The sequence below is a fragment of the Lycium barbarum genome, chromosome 2 (genome assembly GCF_019175385.1).
Source record: "Lycium barbarum isolate Lr01 chromosome 2, ASM1917538v2, whole genome shotgun sequence".
NCBI classification, from domain to species: domain Eukaryota; kingdom Viridiplantae; phylum Streptophyta; class Magnoliopsida; order Solanales; family Solanaceae; genus Lycium; species Lycium barbarum.
The window spans coordinates 128,715,524-128,736,090 of record NC_083338.1 but is presented as its reverse complement, the minus strand read 5'-3'; positions in this window follow the sequence as shown (position 1 = coordinate 128,736,090).

Sequence of the window (20,567 nt, the reverse complement as noted above, 5' to 3'; positions counted from 1 at the left end):
CCCCCTATCATTTTATGATATGCTTCTTGTTTCTTTACATATTATCTGGCATGGATGTTTGTTGCTTATTGTTGGTAGAGCCCTTTTAAAATTCTAAGCTTTTGTGTTCATTTGGCTTTTTGTGGTAAGTTTCTGTTATTTATCTATGTAGGAAATCACGTAGGATTTTTATTTATTTAAGATTAGCTAGCATTTAACTAATGAACTTATTTCCTAAGTTAAGTACCATATCTGATTTTTTTTCTTTCTTAGCTTTCCTAACAAAAGGAAATTTCATTTCATTTTGAATGAGTTTGGCCAGAGCCGTCGGGTTTGGCTATAATAAATGAAAACAAGGTTTGGATTTTAACTTTTAAGCTCAAATGTAACCTTTTCCAGAAATACCGTTTCAAAGGGATCTGATTTCAAGTTTGAAATAACAAACCTCTATGATACCATTGTGATCCTTAATGAACTTTCAACCAAAAGATATTTTCAACGAGCTTATAAATGTTTAAGCTTGGAAACATAACTTGAAATAAAGGACATTAGTTCATTGCGGTAGAAATCTTTCGCCGAAACCCCAGTTCTGCTTTCAAAAATCATATCTACCTTCTGTTAAAGCATTACATTAACCCATTTACACTATATACTATATTTATAAATAGATCTCCAGCTTACTTACTTTCATAAAATATTCACCTTTTACCTTTTGCCACCACAACTGAAGGGCAAGTTCTACAGAGTGGTGGTTAGACCGGCTATGTTGTATGGGGCGGAGTGTTGGCCAGTTAAGATCTCTCACGTTCAAAAGATGAAAGTTGCCGAGATGAGAATGTTGAGATGGATGTGTGGGCACACTAGGAGCGACAGGATTAGAAATGAGGCTATTCGGGATAAGGTGGGAGTGGCCTCGGTGGAAGACAAGATGCGGGAAATGCGACTGAGATGGTTTGGGCATGTGAAGATGAGAGACATAGATGCCCCAGTGCGGAGGTGTGAGAGGTTAGCCATGGATGGTTTCAGAAGAGGTAGGGGTAGGCCAAAGAAATATTGGGGAGAGGTGATTAGACAGGACATGACGCAGTTACAGCTTACCGAGGACATGACCTTAAATAGGAAGGTGTGGAGGACCCACATTAGGGTAGAAGGCTAGTATATAAGTCTCGTTATCTTTCCTTATTAGTAGGCGCATTAGCGCATTATAATTTCTTGTGCTTTGATTTATGTTATTATTTGCTACTTTCTGTACTTTGATTACTCTATTTTATCTGTGCCGCTTTCGTGATTTGCATTTCCATATCGCTTTGAATTCCTTGATTATCCTGTTTTACTGTGTCGCTTGCATTATTTCATTGCAATATCGTTTTAAATCTTTTAACCTTATCTGACCCCCTTTTTATGCTTCTATTGAGCCGAGGGTCTCTCGGAAACAGCCATCCTACCTTGGTAGGAGTAAGGTCTGCGTACATTATACCCTCCCCAGACCCCAAGATGTGGGATTTCACTGGGTTGTTGTTGTTGTACACTTAGCTTAATCAATTATAAGTCCGGTCGGTTAACCATTGTTAATGGGTCTTAAAGGATGCCTAATACCTTCCCTTTAGACTAATTGAACCCTTATCTAGAATCTTAAGTTTCGCAGACTTTAAACAGAACTAACTTTAAAAATAACTTTAATAAACTTTAGGTGTCCTAATTCACCATATATAATTAGGTGGCGACTCCTTAAAACAAATAAAACAAAAAATAGGAATCACCAATATGCTGTACTTCAAATTTAACCCGGTTAAAATGGGGTATGACAATATCTGCACAATCGAATCTGGTAAGGTAATTGTCGCTTTTAAGAATGTCGCAAACTTCTTACCGATATTAACCTAAATATCGATACTAAAAATTATGACACTCAATCCAAATATAAATTAAATGTCGGTAAATGAATTTGCGACATTTAAGAAGCATAATACAATGTTTATATAATGTTGTTGTATCTCTAGTTTCTTATAGCAATAGATCTTTATATTGACAATTAATTGATATATTTTGATAAAAATAATTACATAATTACTATCGTACATTAAACTGCACTAATAATGTAAAATATCTTTTATATTGTCAATGTGGTACATATCTTATATCCTTTTTGTTTCATACAGAAATGATAATACGGCGAGAGGTCGTAGGTGTTTCCCTACTTCTCTACTTTGGTAGTGAGAGAGGGAAGTCGTGGTCCAACATAAATATTTTTTACATTATCAGGTCACTTTACTTATTGTGGCATGTAACATGTTTTATCTTTAAGATTACAAACAATATTTCTTATGGAGAATTATTCGTAAATACCTTTTGTTACACCTCGTGAATTTTCGCGTCGTCGTAAGCAAACTAACGTGAATATAGAGAGGCTATGATACTCCTAAAAGGGTTAAGGAAGACTTTTAATAAGTGTTAGACAAGTATCTAAAGGTTTCGAGATCAAGTGAATCGAAGAAATTAGGTTCGTTGAAAATTTGGAAAAAACTTGACAGAATTTTGGACAGAAATATTGGTCCAACTTGAGTGGGACATATCTCCTAGAATATAAGGAGTTACGGAACCCATGACTATGAAAATTGAAGTTCAGCGAGTCTGCTTTCCAATACAACAGACAGATCGCATTTCTGTGAAGTATAGAGGAAAATACGGCCGGTACAATAAAGTGTGTCCCGCACTTTCTAGGCGCCCTTTGCAAAAAATTCCAGAAAGTTGGAATTTTTTTTACCTCTGATGAACAGTAACCTGTACTTTGAAAGTATGGATGAACAGTACCCTTTCTTCAAAGTACGGGATGAACAGTGCCCGTACTTTCCCCGAAATTCCCAGAAAAAATTTGAACTCGGTGGAAATTTTTCCAAAGCCTATAATTAGAGGCTTCCCACGATTTAGACCTCATTTTTCACCTAAAATAAAACCCTAAAGCCTCTCTAAGATTCCATTAACTTACCATATCAACACAAATCCAAGAGAAATCAAAGGTTAAACATCAAGAATCAAGAGAATACAGTGTAAAAAAGCTCATTAGGATGGATAGAAGTCAAGAATTCCTTTGGCATGGAAGTTGGGATTTTTATCAAGTGAAGTATCTTCATCTAAAGTTCATTCTTATATGATCAAAGGTTAGTTTTATACCTATCTCATGTTATTAAGAGTATTTGAGTGGTTGAATAACTTGGATTAGAGAAGAAAGTAGAATATGAATCTCAAATGTGGAAATAAGGATATTTTGAATAGTAAGTTCACTTGAGTCATGATTTTTAGAGTGTTATGAGTATAATTTTGTCGTGAATGATACTGAGGGTGTTGAGAAGCATTATATGTGGATGAATATGGTGTTGTGTTATAGTTATTGTTATGAGCGACTTTGAAAAGGGGTTTTGATAATTGAACAATGTTTAACTTGAAGAAGTTTATTGATTATGATATTATGGGTGTTGCTATTGATATTTGGGAGTTGTTTATCATATGGAGGAAGTTTTTGGAACAAAGGAAATGCTGCCCAATTTTCGTTAGCTCTTAGTCATTTTAGTTTAGACTTAAGTATGCTTCCAATTATCTAATTTTAGTACGAATTCTCTTGAATTTAGAATCATGAGCTTGGAGGGGAAGCGCTTAGTTGATAAAGTTAAAGAGACGCAAAGATATGTGAGGCTAGCCCCATTCTTTCAAAAAGGCATGATTCTTATATTATTATCTTCTCTATATTTTCATGACCATCTTACATTCCAAGATTCGAAAGTTCAAGATTGTTAAGAGTTCCTTATGAGATAGTGATGAGATGTGTTTTATGATAATGATGAGGTTGATGATTCTAACTATAAAGATTCCAAAGTTTATGAGTTGATGCTTTTATAAGATTCTATGTTTCTCCTTGATGATTGTCCATTGTTCTTAGTCTCACCTCATATCACTAGTTCCTTCAAGGTGAAACATGACGATCATAACTATTCCATAATATAATCGGAGGTTACCGACCTTACGTCACCCCGATAGAGTTATAGCTTTTCTTGAGCTCTCATGCATGCATTATGTTATGTATACGTATGATTACACCACGCCTATATGGCCGGGCAGTCACTATTACGATAGACGTAGTGGGCAACTATGATGATGATTACACCATGTCTATATGGTATGGGCAGACACCACTAGTGGGCGGCTTGAGATGTTTACCCCGAACGCGGGCTAATGATGATCACACTGTACTTATATGGTCGGGCAGTTTATACATATATGTATACATGATATGATGATGTTTATATAAGAGTTAGCATGCATGATTCTGCCTCAAGAGGCAATTAGTTACAGGTTATCTCTTTATCTTATGTTGTCTCATTTATTTATGATGTCATTGTACATGCCTTACATACTTAGTACATTGTTCGTACTGACGTCCTTTTCTTTTATGGATGTTGTGTTCATGCCCACAGGTAGGCAGGAAGACGGACCAGATTCCTAGGAGCTTTCTCAGCAGAGACACAGGAGCACTCCACTACTTCGGAGTTGCCACTTCTTGGTATATTCTTTTGTGTATATATTGGGGTATGGCGGGGTCCTGTCCCGTCCTTATGGCTTCAATACTCCAACTAAAGGCTCGTAGATACGTATGCGTGGGTAGTAAATGTTTTACGACGTCCTTAGTATATATCTTGTTTATCATTTTGCAGCCTCAGGGGCTTATGTATATACGCATGTTTGAGAGATATTTAATGATCGTTTCATAGTGAGTTTACTTTGAGAATTATGTTTGTTCAGGTCGAGTAGGATAGCTAGTATTATAGGCAGTGCTCAGCAGTCAGCTCCGGGTACCTGATAACGTTCAAATCCACCCTATTAATTAGAATGAGCACGGTCGTATGCAAATATAATTTACCCAACTATGAGTCGGGATCGAATCCCACAGAGAACAATATATAGGCGAGTAGGAAAAGTAGGAATTATCACCAATAATAGCTATGCCAAACAATAGATAATATTTTGGTTTTTTTTTCGGAGAAAATTATAACTAATGCAAAAATGTAAACTAACCTAGAAAGCAAGTAAAATGATCAATGGCCACAAGCATGGATACAAGGGAAACTACGCTTAAGTAACAATCCAATGTACTTCATGATTTACAAATAATGGTGAGTTTATATTACTTAGCCTCGGATAATGACTCTAAATTAGCTTCTTCCGAAGACTAACTAGACTACCTAATTGAATATTCCTAAAGCAATTAGGAGCATTAAGAACACCCGAATATGGCTACAAGTGGTGTCGCCTATCCCTAGGTCGATTTCCATTAGATGAGGGTTAACGCCCCAAATTCTTGTTAATTATTCTTTCCCAATCCCGAGTTTGCCTCTTCCAAGTTTAAATCGAAATAAATGGGAAAGTCTTAGGGTTAGCTACTCCCTTAAGAATCATTCAAAATGAGATTAATTAAAGAAACACTAACCCACTTCAATAGCAATAAAAATCATTCAATACATAAGCAAAACAAGAGTTTCAAACCAAACTTTAATCAAGAATATTTTCATAAACAAGATTCAAGTAATGGAATAAATACTACACACTTAGATATACAATACAAAACAAGGAATTGAAGAATGGATTAAGAAATATTTCATTAAAGTACTTTCAATCTTCTCCTCCAATGGTGTAGATGAAACCCTAGCCTCCAAGTTTATGTGTTATGCCAAAGATGAATAAAATTGCTCCCTTGTCTTCCTTTTGTAATTGCCTAATTTTTCCAAGTTCAAAAAATGACAAAATCTGCCCCATATTTCAGTTTTTGCAGTTCTGCCCGTTTTTTGCAGTTCTGTCCCGTTTTTGCAAAACTGCCCACTTTTGACAGTTTTGCAAAACTGTGCAGTTTTTGTCCAATTTGGCCTCTTTTTGACTTTATTTTCGCTTGATTTCTTCCGATCACTTCTAAATCACATAAACCTATAAAATGGAAGTAAACGACATTAAATGCACTATTTTTTAATCAAAACATAGCAACAATCTAAGATTAAAGAAGAAATAAGTTGGTAAAATACCAACTTATCAAACCCCCAAACTTAAACTATTGCTTGTCCTCAAGCAAATCAAATTATAATTTCCTTCAAAGGACTCCATTCAAAAGTGCACCAACATCATACCAAGTCAAAAAGGTCTACTTTAAGCACAAACACATGATTTTGATTGGTACCAACAATTAATCCAAAACGTATGAATCACCAACTTCTTCTCAAAAACTTCATTTTCATTTCAAGTGTTCAAACACCAAATTAATCAAAGTAGCAATCACGTCATGACACTAAAGCTTCAAAATTTGCCTCATTATCACAAAACAACTTTCTTTTGTTCATTCCTCTCAATTGGAAAATGGAACAAATTCACAACTTAAATTCTCATGTGCCCTCACACTCAAGAGAGAATCCCACACTTAGAAAATGTAATTCAAATGAGATATCAAATAGAAAGAATTAACTCTCTCTCTCTCACACACAAAGATGTTCAAATGCACACAAGTAGTACCATAAGCTTGCCCTTCATGTATTTCTCCACTAATGTAGACACACTTGGTTCAAAATCAATTAGGACTTAAAGGGTTGTAATTTAGGCTTTTGGTTAAGGTAGGACACAATTTGGGTAAAAGTGACTCAAAACCTCCCTAAGCACTACAATTTTCAACATTTAAAGCACACTTCCTTTAAAACTTTTCCACCCCTTTCTTCATTTTTTCATTTCACCACTTAGTCTTCCCATTAATCACAACTCTTTATTCTTCCTTCATTTTTCTTTTTTTTTTTCTTTTTCAAAATAACAAGAAAGTTTTCATTTTTTTTTTACCTTTTCACCTTTAAAGAAACTCCCACATAACAACTTTTCCAACCATCACCCCCAAACTTAGGCTTTTAGCCTATGTTTGCACTTTCAACGCACTTAAGGAGGTAGAGTACCAAAAGATGGATCAATGAAGAACAGGGTAAAGCTTGTAACATGGTTGTCAAAGAAAAGGTTAAAGGCTCAAAAGGGGTTAACTAGGGAAAACATGCAAGGGTATGATATTTAAGGCGCAAAAACGGTCCAAGGAAGGCCTAACATCATTTTTTTAAACCAAGTGTAGTCTAGGATTTCGCCTTGAAACACATTCCGGGCAAGTTCTAGACCACAAGTAATGCAAAAGAACTCACAAAACCTCACCACACATGGCACATGCAAACTCAAGTGAAATATGTATCCAAAAACCAATTGAACAAAATGAACTCACAAAGTCAATCATAGCCTAAAGAGACTAATTAGTTAAAGTAAGAGCCAAAAATTGAGTCTAAAAGTCACAACAAGAATCCTTACTTCAATCATTTTTTTTTTCAAAAATCAAGAATTCATACGCCAAGGTTTAAATAAGTTGGTACCAAGCAAGCCAAAATTGGTCAAGGGGAACACCATTTTTACTCCTAAACCACCTAACTAAGAATGAAAATAAAAGTGACTAATCCACAACATGCCAACAAAAAAGTTTTCAAAACTTTGAGCAAGTTCCATTTGTAACGTTTATCCACAACCACACCAGCAGTCACAAAATAAGCCCGGCAAGGGCACACAATCAAGCATAACCAAAATATAATGTGCTACCACATGCCACCCACAACTAAAAACATTGCAGTGTCCTCACTGCACAATGACAAAAAAAAACTGGACAGTTTTGCAGCAACTGGACAGTTTTGCAGAAACTGGACAGTTTTTGCAGAAATTGGACAGTTTTGCAGAAACTGGACAGTTCTGCAGATACTTGACAGTTCTGCAAAAACTGTGCAAAACAATACTGTTAACAGTGCTGCAATTTTCAGCAGCTACTGGTTTGGGGCTGTCCGGAAATCCGACCTACTCAAAACAACTCCAAAAATTCTGAAACTTTGCAGATTAGTCAAAAACCATAAACTAAACTATTCTAAAAACTAAAATTTCAAAAACGATTTAAAATTTTTTAAAACGATGGGTTGCCTCCCACCAAGCGCTTAAGTTAACGTCGCGGCACGACGGTTACCTTTACCACTTTTTCCTCCATTTGGAAGATATGAATTTGCGCCCCAACTTTGAATCAAGATTCCGGTGATGCTCGTGAGGCGGTGGTAGGAAAGCAAAGAAGACAACTCTCGGATATCGCATTTTACATTTCTTGGCCCGTAAGTGAGGCATGCCATTTTGTCTTCTTGGCATAGCAAACTTCAAAATGAAAACTCTTTCTTCTTCGTCTCCAAAATTCTCCATAGGCTCGGTTAGTTCAACTTCCATATCATCAACCAAGCACAATGTTGAAAAATGGTTGGAATGTGGTTCAATGCGCTTCAATTTCAAATTCACTTCATTTTTGGCATCCTCACCCAAAAATGAACTAGAGTCTTCAAAAACCATTTCATGAACCTTTTTATGCAACTCTAGTATCCTTTCTTCAATCTCGGCATCTTGCATTATTTTTGGATTGGTCGGTTGACAATTCACCATTAGCTCATGAAAATCAATTTTGACCTCTTCTTCATTGGAAACCAACTCAAAATTATAATCCATGGCCCTTTGATATTGAGCATTACATGATTCAATTTTTGCATTCAATTCGGCCTCCAATTTCCGGATAGCAATTTCAATTAGCTCCACTTCTTGACTTTGCTCAACATGCATTTTTAGAGATTCTTCCATCATCCGTGAGAAGCCTTCACGGTGATCCCCATAGACTTCAAGTTGTTGAGCTTGATTCATTAGCCAATCTTGGCTCAAAATTTCCACTTTGTCAAGTTTTTCTTCATCGTGAGAATCGTCCAAAGCTTGTAAAAATCCTAACATGGTGAAATCCATGTTTTGGATAGTTTCATCATCTCCATATTGAACTACTTCCCACCATTTGGCCACAATGTTTCCATATTTTTCATTTCTCCAGAAGGCCACTCAACATTTTCTCAATTTCCTCTTTTCGAGTATTAGAGATTTCTTCTTTATGACTTGGCTCATTTTCTTCAAGTTGAACCACTTCTTCAATTTCACAACTCTTGTTGTGGTCACTAGAATTTTTGGGCTCATCTTGTAAATTTGAAATCTCTTCTTCAACTACTTCATTTTGAGGAATAGGCACATCCATGGAAATTGAAAAAAATTCATCCTCAAGTGATTTGTTCATTTCCAAAATGGATTGCCCGAAGCGTTCTCACTCCTCCTCCCTTTCCCGGTCAAAGTATGCTTGGAGCAATTCTATAACACCTTCATATCTGATACTTTGCCCTTCATTTGCCATACCATTGTTCCTATCAAACTCAAAAGCACAACTAGTATTTTCATTAGAACAACTTGAGGGAGAGGAAGGAAAATAATTAGGACAATCACTCCAACATCCATTTTGACCACCACATATATTACAAATATTCCCATCATAGGATTGAGACGGTGCACACATCTCTCTCCCGGGAGCATTTTCACAATCTTGCCAAAAGTGGGGTCCTCCACAATATGGAGATGGGTCATCAAAATATGGATTGCAACCATCAAACCCATTTTTATTCCAAGATGCCATAGTGACACAAGTAAAAAACAATTATCACAAAAATAAGAACTAACACAAAGAAACACAAAAAATCACAACCACATATTCACAAATTTGGATCAAAGCAAGTAAGCTTAAATTCCAAACTAACCCAAATATGCCAAATTGTTCCCCGGCAACGGCGCCATTTTTGATAACGTCCAAATCCACCCTATTAATTAGAATGAGCACGGTCGTATGCAAATATAATTTACCCAACTATGAGTCGGGGTCGAATCCCACAGAGAACAATATATAGGCAAGTAGGAAAAGTAGGAATTATCACCAATGATAGCTATGCCAAACAATAGATAATATTTTGGTTTTTTTTCCGGAGAAAATTATAACTAATGCAAAAATGTAAACTAACCTAGAAAGCAAGTAAAATGATCAATGGCCACAAGCATGGATACAATGGAAACTACGCTTAAGTAACGATCCAATGTACTTCATGATTTACAAATAATGGTGAGTTTATATTACTTAGCCTCGGATAATGACTCTAAATTAGCTTCTTCCGAAGACTAACTAGACTACCTAATTGAATATTCCTAAAGCAATTAGGAGCATTAAGAACACCCGAATATGGCTACAAGTGGTGTCGCCTATCCCTAGGTCGATTTCCATTAGATGAGGGTTAACGCCCCAAATTCTTGTTAATTAATCTTTCCCAATCCCGAGTTTGCCTCTTCCAAGTTTAAATCGAAATAAATGGGAAAGTCTTAGGGTTAGCTACTCCCTTAAGAATCATTCAAAATGAGATTAATTAAAGAAACAATAACCCACTTCAATAGCAATAAAAATCATTCAATACATAAGCAAAACAAGAGTTTCAAACCAAACTTTAATCAAGAATATTTTCATAAACAAGATTCAAGTAATGGAATAAATGCTACACACTTAGATATATACAATACAAAACAAGGAATTGAAGAAAGGATTAAGAAATATCTCATTAAAGTACTTCCAATCTTCTCCTCCAATAGTGTAGATGAAATCCTAGCCTCCAAGTTTATGTGTTATGCCAAAGATGAAAATGTTTTTGCCCTAAGCCTCTCTTTTATGCCCCATATTTCAGATTTGCAATTCTGCCTGTTTTTGCGAATCTGTCCCGTTTTTGCGAAACTGTCCAGTTTTTGACAGTTTTGCAAATCTGTCCAATTTGGCCTTTTTTTGACTTTATTTTCACTTGGTTTCTTCCGATCACTTCTAGATCATATAAAACCTGTAAAATAGATGTAAATGATATTAAATGCACTATTTTCTCAAGCAAACATAGCAAAAATATAAGATTAAAGAAGAGATAAGTTGGTAAAATACCAACTTATCAAACCCCCAAACTTAAACTATTGCTTGTCCTCAAGCAATTCAAAACATACAATCTCTTTCTAAGGAATTGACTCAATAGTGCACCAACATCATACCAAGTTAAAAGGTCTACTTTAAGCATAAAAACATGACTTTGATTGGTACCAACAATTAATTCAAAACATATGAATCACCAACTTCTTCTTAGAAACTTCTTTTTCCTTTCAAGTGCTCAAACACCAAGTTAATCAAAGTAGCAATCAAGTCATAACACTAAAGCTTCAAAATTTGCCTCCTTATCACAAAACAACTTTCTTTTGTTCATTCCTCTCAATTGGAAAATGGAACAATTTCACAACTTAAATTCTCATGTGCCCTCACACTCAAGAGAAAATCCCACACTTAGAAAATATAATTCAAAACACAAATGGGATATTAAATAGAAAGAATTAACTCTCTTCTCTCACAAAGATGTTCAATTGCACACGTAGTACCATAAGCTTTCCATTCATGTATTTCTCCACTAATATAGACACACTTGGTTCGAAATCAATTAGGACTTAAAGGATTGTAATGTAGGCTTTTGGTTAAGGTAGGGACATAATTTGAAAATAGTGACTCAAAAACCTCCATAAGCACTACAATTTTCAACAATCAAAGCATACTTCCTTTGAAATTTTTCCACCGATTTCTTCATTTTTCATTTCACCACTTAGTCTTCCCATTATTCACACACTAGTTTTTTTTTTTGCACCGTAACACCGTCGATGGCGTTACGGTCCGTATCTCCAACTGTAACTCAAGTTGTTCATTTATAGCACAGGAATCGTAACTCAAGTGACGGACCGTCACACGTGTTACGGTTCGTAACACCTCACCGTAACGTCATCCAAATTTCCAGAAAGTTTACATGGAAGTCAATGGTGTTACGATGGGTGTTACGGTCCGTAACACCTCACCGTAACGTCATCCAAATTTCCAGAAAGTTTACATGGAGATCAATGGAGTTACGATGGGTGTTACGGTCCGTAACACACGTTACGGCCTGGAACACTGAACGACGGGCAACCAGTTAACAAAATTTGATTTTTTTTTTCACCTCTTCGCCTTTAAAGGAACTCCCACATAACAACTTTTTCCAACCATCATCCCCAGACTTAGGCTTTTCGCCTATGTTTGCACTTTCAACGCACTTAAGGAGGTAGGGTACCAAAAGATGGATCAATGAAGAACGACGTAAAGCTTGTAACATGGTTGTAAAAGAAAAGGTTAAAGGCTCAAAAGGGGTTGACTAGGGAAAATATGCAATGGTAGGATATTTAAAGCACAAAAGCGGTTCAAGGAAGGCCTAACATCATTTTTCAAACCAAGTGTAGTCTAGGATTTCACCTTGAAACTCATTCCGGGCAAGTTCTAGACCACAAATAATGCAAAAGAACTCACAAATAAACCTCATCACACTTGGCACATGAAAACTCAAGTAGAATATGTATCCAAGAACCAATTGAAACAAATGAACTCAAAAAGTCACTCATAGCCTAAAGAGACTAATTAGTGAAAGTAAGAGCCAAAAATTGAATCTAAAAATCACAACAAGAAACCTTACTTCAATCATTTTTCTTTTTCAAAAATCAAAAATTCATATGTCAAGGTTTAAATAAGTTGGTACCAAGCAAGCCAAAAATTAGCCAAAGGGCAAAAAATCACATCCCAACACCATTTTTACTCCTAAACTACCTAACTAAGAACGGAAATAAAATAATAAAAGTGACTAATCTACAACATGCAAAAAGAACGAAATTTTCAAAAAATTTGAGCAAGTTCCATTTGTAACGTTTATCCATAGACACACTAACAGTCACAAAATAAGCCCGGCAAGGGCACACAATCAAGCATAGCCAAAATATAACGTGCTACCACATGCCACCCCCAACTAAAAATATTGCAGTGTCCTCACTGCACAATGACAACAAAGTACAGTTTTACAGAAGCAAAAACTGGACAGTTTTTCAGAAACTGGACAGTTTTGCAGAAATTGGATAGTTTTGCAGAAACTAGACAGTTTTGCAAAAACTGGACAGTTTCTGCAATTTTCAGCAGCTACTGGTTTGGGGCTGTCCGAAAATCCGACCTGCTCAAAACAACTCCAAAAATTTCGAAACTTTGCAGATTAATCAAAAACCATAAGCAAAACTATTCCAAAAAGTCAAATTTCAAAAATGATTTAAAATTTTTAAAACGATGGGTTGCCTCCCACCAAGCGCTTAAGTTAACGTCACGGCACGACGGTTACCTTTACCATTTTTCCCTCCATTTGGAAGATATGAATTTGTGCCCCAACTTTGAATCAAGATTATGATGACGCTCATGGGGCGGTGGTAGAAAAGCAAAGAGGCCAACTCTCGGGTGTAGCATTTTGCTCTTCTTGGCCCTTAAGTGAGGCATGCCATTTTGTCTTCTTGGCATAGCAAACTTCAAAATAAAAACGCTTTCTTCTTTATCTCCAAAATTCTCCATAGGCTTGATTGGTTCAACTTCCATACCATCAACTAAGCACAATATTGACAAATGGTTAGAATGTGGTCCAATGCGCTTCAATTTCAAATTCACCTCATTTTTGACATCCTCACCCAAAAATGAACTAGAGTCTTCAAAAAACATTTCATGAACTTTTTTATGCAACTCTAGTATCATTTCTTCAATCTTGGCATCTTGCATTATTTTTCGATTGGTCGGTTGACAATTGATCATTAGCTCTTGAAAATCAATATTGACCACTTTTTCATTGGAAACCAACTTAAAACTACTATCCATAGCCCTTTGGTATTGAGCATCATATGACTCAATCTTTGCATTCAATTCGGCCTCCAATTTTTGGATAGCAATTTCAAGTAGCTCCACTTCTTGACTTTGCTCAACATGCATTTTTAGAAATTTTTCCATCATCCGTGAAAAGCCTTCACGGTGATCCCCATAGACTTCAAGATGTTGAGCTGGATTCATTAGCCAATCTTGGCTCACAATATCCACTTTGTCAAGTTTTTCTTTATGGTGAGAATCGTCCAAAGCTTGTAAACATCCTAACATGGTGAAATCCGTGTTTTGGATAGTTTCATCATCTCCATTTTGAACTACTTCCCACCATTTGGCCACAATTTTCCCATATTTTTCATTTCTCCCCATAATGCCACTCAATATTTCCTCAATTTCCTCTTTTAGAGTATTGGAGATTTCTTCTTTATGATTTGGCTCATTTTCTTCAAGTTGAACCACTTCTTCAATTTCACAACTCTTGTTGTGGTCACAAGAATTTTCGGGCTCATCTTGTAAATTTGAAATCTCTTCTTCAACTACTTCATTTTGAGGAATAGGCACATCCATGGAAATTGAAAATTTTTCATCCTCAAGTGATTTGTTCATTTCTAAAATGGATTGCCCGATGAGTTCTCGCTCCTCCTCCCTTTCCCGGTCAAAGTATGCTTGGAGCAATTCCATGACACCTTCATATCGGGTACTTTGCCCTTCGTTTGCCATATCATTGTTCCTATCAAACTCAAAAGCACAACTAGTATTTTCATTAGAACAACTTGGGGGAGGGGAAGGAAAATAATTAGGACAATCACTCCAATGTCCATTTTCACCACCACATATATTACAAATATTCCCTTCATAGGATTGAGACGGTGCACACATCTCTCTCCCGGGAGCATTTTCACAATCTTGCCAAAAGTGAGGTCCTCCACAATATGGACATAGGTCATCAAAGTATGAACAACTACCATCCAACCAATTTTCATTATATGATGCCATTTTAAAAAAAAAAAAAAAAAAAAAAAACTGGACAGTTCTGCAGAAACTGTGTAGTTTAGCACAAACTGGTCAGTTTTTTTTTTTTTAGATAAAATAAAGCAAAGAAAGTTTGGACCAAAGCAAGTTAGCTTAAATCCTAAACTAACCCCAATACGCCAAATTGTTCCCCGGCAACGGCGCCATTTTTGATAACGTCCAAATCCACCCTATTAATTAGAATGAGCACGGTCGTATGTAAATATAATTTACCCAACTATGAGTCGGGGTCGAATCCCACAGAGAACAATATATAGACAAGTAGGAAAAGTAGGAATTATCACCAATAATAGCTATGCCAAACAATAGATAATATTTTGGTTTTTTTTTCGGAGAAAATTATAACTAATGCAAAAATGTAAACTAACCTAGAAAGCAAGTAAAATGATCAATGACCACAAGCATGGATACAAGGGAAACTACGCTCAAGTAACGATCCAATGTACTTCATGATTTACAAATAATGGTGAGTTTATATTACTTAGCCTCGGATAATGAATCTAAATTAGCTTCTTCCGAAGACTAACTAGACTACCTAATTGAATATTCCTAAAGCAATTAGGAGCATTAAGAACACCCGAATATGGCTACAAGTGGTGTCGCCTATCCCTAGGTCGATTTCCATTAGATGAGGGTTAACGCCCCAAATTCTTATTAATTAATCTTTCCCAATCCCGAGTTTGCCTCTTCCAAGTTTAAATCGAAATAAATGGGCAAGTCTTTGGGTTAGCTACTCCCTTAAGAATCTTTCAAAATGAGATTAATTAAAGAAACAATAACCCACTTCATTAGGAATAAAATCATTCATCACATAAGCAAAACAAGAGATTCAGCCCAAACTTAAACAATGTATACTTCCATAAACAAGGTCCAAGTATTGAAATGAAATACTACACACATAAATATTCAATACAAAACAAGGAATTGAATAAAGGATTAAGAAATATCTCATTAAAGTGCTTCCAATCTTCTCCTCCAATGGTGTTGGTGATGAAACCCTAGCCTTCAAGTTTATGTGTTATGCCAAAGATGAATAAAATTGCTCCCTTATCTTCCTTTTGTAATTGCCTAATTTTTCCAAGTTCAAAAATTGACAAAATCTTCCCCAGATTTCAGTTTTTGCAGTTCTGCCCGTTTTTTGCAGTTCTGTCCCGTTTTTGCAAAACTGTCCACTTTTGACAGTTTTGCAAAACTATGCAGTTTTTGTCCAATTTGGCCTCTTTTTGACTTTATTTTCGCTTGGTTTCTTCCGATCACTTCTAAATCACATAAACCTATAAAATGGAAGTAAAAGACATTAAATGCACTATTTTTTAATCAAAACATAGCAACAATCTAGGATTAAAGAAGAAATAAGTTGGTAAAATACCAACTTATCAGTACCCATCATGGCCCTCTAGTTGGATCGTGATAAAAGTGGTATCAGAGCAGTTCGTCCTAGGGTGTGTCGACGAGCCTTATCCGGTAGAGTCTTGTTTATGGGTGTGAAGCGCGCCATACTTATAAACAGAAGGTGCAGGGCATTTAGGAACTATTGACCTTCTTTCTCATCTTAGATCGTGCGATAGAGTCAAGTCAAGAATGCAACTATCTAATCTTTTCCTGTTTAATTTCAGCGATGCCTCCGAGAAAGAAGAAGAAAGTCAGCACAATACTGGGCACTGCTGGAGAAGGTACCAGCCGAGAACCCCCGGCTGAGCTAGGACATAGCGAGGCTCAGAGTGTCACTCCCTTGCATGCTTCCTCTATTCCTCCAGTAGCAGGAGAGCATGGAAGGGCTCCAGTCCCTCCATCTGTTGCTCTAGATCGGGACTTACGAGACGCAGTCCAGTTGCTGACTCAGTTAGTAGCCGCCCAAACTAAGCGGCAAAGTGCGGGTCCTGATGATAGAGCAACTTGTGCTAGAGCCAGTGATTTTATGAGTTTAAACCCGCCAGAATTTTTTAGGTCAAAGCCGGATGAAGACTTGCTGGGTTTATAGATGAGATGTTGAGAACGCTAAGAATAATACATGCTTCTGATACTGAGTCAGTGGAGTTGGCGTCCTATAGGTTGCGGGATGTAGCAGTTCTGTGGTATAACAATTGGATGCTTTCGAGAGGGGAAAATACACCTCCTCCGATATGGCAAGAATTCGTGGATGCCTTTAACACCATTATTTGTCACCCGAAGTCCGTCAAGCTCTAGCTGACAGGTTTCTGAATCTAAAGCAAGGGAATATGAGTGCTCGGGAGTCTAGTCTTCGTTTCAATTCATTAGCTCGGTATGCTCCGACCATGGTGGCCGATATGGGAGACCGAGTACGTCAATTTATGAGTGGCTTGGGGCCACATTTGATCAAAGATTGTTTGACAGCTTCACTACAGGAGGGGATGGATATCTCCCGTATTCAGGCTCATGCTCAGAATCTAGAAAAGCAGCAGCAGCCACATCGAGGTGAGTGTGATATTGATAGAGAGCATAGTAAGAGGGCCAGATTTGCGGGTGCTAGTAGCGAGTATAGAGGGGGTTAGAGACAGTTATATTCTAGATATTCAGGCCAGTCTGTAGCTAGTACACCTCCTTGATTTGCGGGCAAGAGATTTTATCGCCCCGTTTATTCTGGTCCAGGTCAGAGCTTGAGAGTTTCGGGTTCTCAGTTTGGAGGTGATCCTAGTCAGAGGAGACCACTGTTACCACGATGCAGCCGGTATGGTAAATTACATTCGGGTCAGTGTCGCCGAGGCTCAGATGCTTGTTATGCCTGCGGTCAAATTGAGCACATAATGCGTGATTGCTCCTCGATGAGTGGTAGAGGTGGGGTTCAGCCCACAGGGTCAGCAGCTGGTTCCTCATCGTCTGTACGCCCTTTGAGGCAAGGCTCACAGGCGCCATCAAGTCGTGGCAGGGGCAGAGAGGGAGCATCCAGTTCAGGTGGCTCTCAGCCCCGTATTTATGCTTTAGCCGGATGATAGGATCTTGAGTCCTCCCCTGACGTTGTTACAGGTATATTATCCATATTCTCTCATGTTGTTTACACATTTATTGATCAGGGCTCTACATTGTCGTATATCACTTCTTATGTTGCTAGTCGCATTGGGGTAAAACCCGAGCCAATCAAACCTTTTGAGGTGTCTACTCCTTTTGGTGACCCTGTAATAGCTAGGCAAGTATACAAAAACTGTACGATTGCAGTATGTGATCGTCACACTGTAGCTGATTCGATCGAGCTGGAAATGTTAGATTTTGATGTTATTATGGGCATGGATTGATTGGCCTCCTGTTACGCCAATGTCGAGTGTAGAACAAAAATGGTTCGATTCCAATTTTCGGGAGAACCAGTGTTAAAATGGAAAGGTAATACAGTGTCCCTAAGAGGTAGGTTTATTTCCTACATCAAAACAAGAAAGATGATTGCTAAGGGTTATATCTATCATTTAGTCCGGGTTCATGACACTGAAGCAAATTTGCCAACTCTTCAATCAGTTCCAGTAGTGAATGAATTTCTGAATGTATTTCCAGATGAGCTTCCAGGTCTTCTACCAGAATGGGAGATTGATTTTACTATCGATGTGCTGCCGGATACCAAACCCATATCTATTCCTCCTAATAAAATGGTGATGTGTCGCGGATTTGTGGCACATTCGACGCCTTTTTACTATGAATTTTGGTTGTTTTTAAGTAAGTCTGGTTCTCGTTAATATGTTTTGTTGTGTTTTAGGAAAACAATGTCCCAAAAGAAAAAAGCAAAGAACAAAGGAAGAATAGGCCAGAAATGAAGAATCGATGTTCCATAGATCAGCCGACGAACCGTCCTTTGAAGCGTCGATAAGCTCGATTTTCCAATGATGACAAAATTGAAGACGACAAAGGACGGAGGAATCGACGAAGAGTCGAACTGATCGATGCTTCATCGTTTGTGTCACCAAGCAGGATCTCTCAACAAAAAGAGAGAAAGACAGAATACTCGACGGAGCGTCGAACTGGTCGACTGCACCGTCGAAGGAACACATTGCAGAAGGTACAAAGGATGGAGAAATCGACAGATCGTCAAAGATCGACGGTCCGTCAATCTTGCTATCGGGAGCAACTTTGTCAATCGCTGCTGTGCGTTTTTTGGAGCCTATTTAAAGAACATTTTAGGTTGTTTTTGGCAGCCAATTATTATTGTAACCACATGAACAAAGTTCCATTGGTGGGTGAGCATTGAATACTTCCCTTTTGGAGCTTAGTGAAGATAACAAGATTCCATTTTCCATCATCTTTATCACACTTTGTAAGCTTTATGTCTCATTTATTGCTTACTACTTTTGAGACCATAATGTGTGAGTAGTTTCTTTAATCAAAGTTATGGACCCAAATGATGGGTGCTATGTAATGGGTGTCTAACATTGTATATATATATATAATGGGTTGTGATGTGTTTTATTATTTCTCGTTTTCATTATTCATTAGTGGTTGCGAACACTTGTTCATGCACAAATCCTAGTTTATTTGGAAAGATGAACTTGGGTGTGATTTGAAATAATATAACAAGGACTCAGGGCGGTAACCCTCGTTTAATGAACTCGCTTAGGAATAAGATGAGTTCTACTTGACATATTTAATCAATCTTATTTACAACTTTTCTGCATTTGAGAAAATCATGAAAAGAAATACTTTCTAACTATTGGAAAATATTAGAAAGTGCATTAGAGATTAAGTGCATACATAACCTCGACCCATTAGAAATATATCATATTGACACCCATAGCATAACATCTAATCATCGCTGGGACACAACTTTGGTTCTCCAAATCCAAACAAATTCCAAACACTTCAAAATAGCGAATACAAACCAAATCTCTTTTCAAAATATTCGGAATAGGATTAAAGCCTTTAAAGACTAGTATCGCATACAATTAGTATTCTTTTCTCTCCATATTCCCTGTGGGATTCGAACCCAACCTTGTTTGGTTTACTATATTTGACAATGTCCGCTTTACGCCATTAAATGGTGTAATTTGAGCGTATCAAAATTTGGCTCCATTGCTGGGGAATACGGTTTGGAAATTACTAATTGTTGTGTACTTTTCTTTAAAACAAATTCTATTCCATCACACCTTGTTTGCTGTTGTGGTGAACCAGGTGAACATGGCAGGAAGATAGAATCGGAATCAAGGAAACTAAGGTGGACTCCAAGTGAACCCACCTACACCAGAAGAGGATGAGGATAAGAATATATTTGCGGAATTTATCAATGAAGCTGATTATGCTTCTGCTGTGGTTCCTCCTAAAACTAGAAATGCTACTTTCAAAATTGATAGTTCTATCTATCAGCTGCTAAAACTTGAAGGTTATTTCCGAAATTCTTCGGAGGATTGTCCACTCCGACATTTGAAGAACTTCTTGTATGTGTGTGCTCAACAATCCCAAGGTGTTGTTTCTGCTAATGCACTTCGATTACGGGTCTTTAAATATTCCTTGGCCGGCCAAGTAAGGGAATGGTATGAAAAGCTCCCCAACAATTCTATTCATACCTGGAGCGAGTTAGCCAATACATTTTTGAAGAAGTGGTTCCCACCAAGCAAAAAGGTTGAGCTTCGGGATAAGATCTTTGAGTTCAAACAACTTCCGGGGGAACAATTATATTCGGCATGGAAGCGTTTCAAGTACTATCTAGCTCAATCTCCAACACATGGGTTTCCGGATGCTATTCTCACCGAGAAGTTCTACAAGGGGTTAGATACAATGAATCAAATTGCTGTCAACACTGCAGCTGGGGGATGCTTCATGGACAAGTCATTTGTCAGCATCAGCAGGTTGCTCGATAAGCTCACCACCCACAATCAAGCTTGGCACTCCAGTGATAGTGAAATCCTATCATATGGTA